Source organism: Parambassis ranga, unplaced genomic scaffold (genome assembly GCF_900634625.1).
Source record: "Parambassis ranga unplaced genomic scaffold, fParRan2.1 scaffold_22_arrow_ctg1, whole genome shotgun sequence".
Taxonomy (NCBI): Eukaryota; Metazoa; Chordata; class Actinopteri; family Ambassidae; genus Parambassis; species Parambassis ranga.
In genome coordinates, this window is record NW_021144778.1 from 2,124,622 (window position 1) to 2,128,924 (window position 4,303).

Genomic DNA, 4,303 nt, shown 5'->3' on the forward strand with positions numbered 1-4,303 from the left:
TATTTCACAGATCCTCCTGCTACACGACCTTGAGTATATCTTGTCTCTTTGGCAAGCTTGTGTTTTCATCTTTGGGTCCACTAGGGGTTTGCAGTTCGAATATCTAAACACACCATTAAACATCAGAATGCTAACAAACCATTAAACATCAGAATGCTTTATGGCCTCAGCCAGAGGTCTGGATCTATGCACAACCATACACTTTTACCATATGTGCAGACAGACATATATTTTGACCAAGTTTGACCATATATTTCCACACTACCTGTCTGGAAGTACTGTGGCCACCGCAGCGTAGCATGTAGCCGCTTCTGCTCGGCCAGTCGTTGCCAGGTGAAGTCGTACCGATAACCACTCTTGTCTCACATCTTTCTGCATCAAGACATTTTCTGGTTGTGGCTTTTCCGACTCACTGGTAATTTCTCTGCCATATTGCGCCGTATTCAGTGTTTTCACCAGTTGAGTCTCGCTGTAACTCAGCACTGACGCTCATTACTTCTCTGGTCCGCGGTTTGAGGAGCCGCGGACACTTCAAGCTCTCTCTCCGTGGATGCAGCGGGCCAGCTGGATGTCTTTGGGCGTGATGGTGAGCCTCTTGGCGTGGATGGCGCACAGGTTGGTGTCCTCGAACAGGCCGACCAGGTGCTGGCCTCCTGCAGAGCCATGACAGCGGAGCTCTGGAAGTAGTCAGCTCCATGTTTGATTATTCTAGATGCTTTAAGGCTGTGAACCCCTCACTGCACACTTTAAACTCCGTTCTCATCATCTTCTTCTTTCCTGCTAAATAAATTATGGCCCTGTGGTCTGGTGGTGTCGGTTCACCTTGGACAGCGATGGACAGGAGGACAGGAAGGTCCTCTGCTCTCAGCTGGGACCTGTGTGTGTCTGGGTGCACACACACCTGCAGTCTGCCCACAGTTACTGACGTAGCCACTCCGTCACACCCCAGCTGACACATGACCGCACCAGGTGGCTGCTGCTGTGACAGATGGTGGTTGTCAACATTCCTCGTTAGTATAGTGGATAGTATCTCCGCCTGTCACGCGGAAGACCGGGGTTTGATTCCCTGACGGGGAGAAAGACTTTTACCAGCAGATAGGATGATACTGACCCTGTACATTGCTGCTGCAATAGAAAACATTTCCCAGTTTGGGATAAATAAAGTATTTGTTCTGTTCGTCTTGTGTCTCGTGAGCTTTAGATTATATTATTTCTTGGGCTCTATGCTTTAAGTGTCTTAAAAATATGTGGTTTCCTTTATTTACAGTCGTGCATGTCATGTGACTTTACTTATGCAACATGTATGATAATGTTCTGTCTCCTCTCATTTCCAGACTGTCTGGAGGACACACAGAGTGGACATGGGTCACAGAGTGCTGCTGCTGTTTGTGTCTCTGCAGCATGGGCAGCTGCTCCTGCTCCACTCGTCACCGGCTGATTGTTCACACCTGTGATCAGTCATCAGCCAATCCTGCTGCAGCTTCCATCTAGTATATGTGTCCAATGGAAGCTGAGCAACATGTCAGCTACACACATAGAAACACTACACATAGTTTGTCATATAAATAACATGGATTGAATCATGTTGTACAGTCAATGGAAACAAAAAGCACTGAGAGTGGTGCTGGTAGTGCAGCAGTGGATGGAGGCTGAAGTGCTGCCACCTAGTGTCAATATTTGGTATTAACTCTGACTACATATTCCACCTTTAACTCTCTGCCATATATACTGTGCCATGTGTGAAGTGATAATAACATGTGAATGTGAATTTATTGTAAAGAACTTTACTTATTATCCCTGTTATAAGTGAGCAGTGTGTGTGTGTGTTTGATGGAGTGTGTAATGTCTGCTCAGTGTTACTGATGCTGCTGTGTGTGATCTGAAAACTGATCAAACTGTGATGTGTCTGATGCTGACAGAAGAATCAGAGGTCAGACAGTCGGATCCTCCTCTGTGACACCTTTAACATCATATCAGAAATCTCTGTCTGCTTCTGGTACATGCAGCTGATCACCAGCAGGGGGCTCACTGCTTTGCTGTCACTCAGTGTAACAATGGAACTGTTAGAATGATGGTGCGGCTCACACAGGTGTGTGTGGTTGAGGTTAATCAGTGCAACAATGTCAGCTTCTCTCTACAGACTGTGAGAGAAACAGTCTGACTGAAGACAGGAGGAGGCAGAAATGTCACTGTGTGGATGTCAGCTGCCAGAAAACACCACAGAAGAAGAAGAAGAGGCAGAGGAAGAAGAAGAACAGAGAGGGGAAAGTGTTTGTGGTGACGGTGGATTGGAGTAAAGCTCAGCTGCTACAACAGAACAGTTTCTGAACACATGTGTAGCCACCAAAACTACACCTGGTACAACAAAGGATCACAGTGAGTGGAGGACCAAGGCTGGAACCAGAGGACCAGAGCTGAGCTCTGGAGGCCAGAGAAGTCCTCCTGATTGAAGCTGAAATGAAACAATCAAGATGTGAGTGAAGTCCAGACTTTCTGCTTTAATTCAAGTGTTTGGACAAAAGTGTGGCATTAACCATTCGGGAGCTGTAGACATTTTCATACACACACATTTCTGCTGGCTCATATATAATGGAACAAAGGGCTGACAAGCAGCTGCATGTCCAGGTGAGTCCTGTTCCTGGTTCCTCCATGACTAATCCAGCAGATCAAAGTCCTGGAGGTGGTTCTGAGTGCTACATTTACATTTGGTAGCTGTTCACTGGAGCTCTGAACCCTTCATCAGGTGTGCCGTGTGGAATGATCCCATCACACTTCATCGGTATGAAGCGTGTTATTGAGTTATGGTAAATACTTACATCTATGCCAGCCACTTGTGTGGCAACATGTCGTCCCAATCTTATATTCATGCAGCCATATTGTGTTCTATATACAGCTATACCCTATATATATATATATATATATATATATATATATATATATATACATACCTTCTTACACTGCAAAAAAGGAATTTCAGGAAAGTAAAAAAAGCCTTGTATCAAGGAAATGAGTCTTAATGTTTGTCCAGAAAGAATATTGATCTCATCAAGCTTGTTTCACATTAGATTTTATATCTCATTTTAGGAAGGTATGGTAAGTTTTTCTTGATATTTCAGCTAATTTTGAGGTAAAAAGAACCAGAAACAGATGAAAACATGTTTTATAATAAATCCCAGTGCAGCAACAAGACTTATTATAAGAGTAAGACCATTCACACAACTCCTCAATTTAAGAAAAACTAAACAAGAACAATGAACACTTTTTATTATTATTATTTCATTGCTGCCATCTGTACCTGACCTGGTTCATATCCAGCATCTTGTTAAAATGACAGCAGACTGGTCTATAGAACATACAAATAATACAAATAACCATGCTGTAAATGTGCATTGTCCACAAACAGAACAAAATAACCCAAAATGGCAAAAAATGAAATGACCCTTGCTTCACCTGCACCCTGAATCACAATGTAGCAAAGAACATGCTTGTTCAGTATACTGCAGCATCAGCATTTGACTGACTGTTGATCTGCTGTTTCAGATTAGTGTTACAGTTATTTTCATACAGAAAGAACAATCACGAAACAACGAAAACCACCGAGGCAAACCGATTAAAAACTGCACCTGTTACAGCCTCTCAGATGAGGCTCTGTGTAGCCCAAGCACAGCTGCCAGGTAATATTTTGTGGGGACATGTCACATCCTTGTGAGTAGAACTATAACAGGGAGTGGAATCTAACAGATCCTCAGATGTTATGAGTTCAGTTGCTTGTGCCATGTTTGGCCTCTCTATTGAATATGCCATGTAATTTCTATCATAGCAGACAGTATTATGCTGCTGCAGCTCAGAACAATATAACGACCAGTTAATTACATAGATGTTGCTCACGAGTCCAAACTCAGGTAAATCACTGGAATTAACAGCAGTTGCAAGTAATGTCTTCTCCGTACATATTTATTACCATTTAGATGAATCCATTCAACAGACACTGCATTGTTTGTGTCATCATTTCCGAGGAAAGCCCTTGTTTTTCTTTCAAATATGACATGCTGCGTATTTCTGAAGTTGGTCCCAATGCACACTCATTGAAAAACATTGGGTGTTCAGGATGACTTACATTTTGACAACACTCATACATTTGATTATGCCTTACTAAAGACCTTTGCAGCCCACTGTTTGAAAAAACAATGTATTGATTCAAACCTCATGCACATGTGACGGACCATCGGTCCCAGGAGTTCTATCTGCGATGGAGCATGAATCAGATATAAATATTGTTATCAGGGAAAAGACATTTCAGATG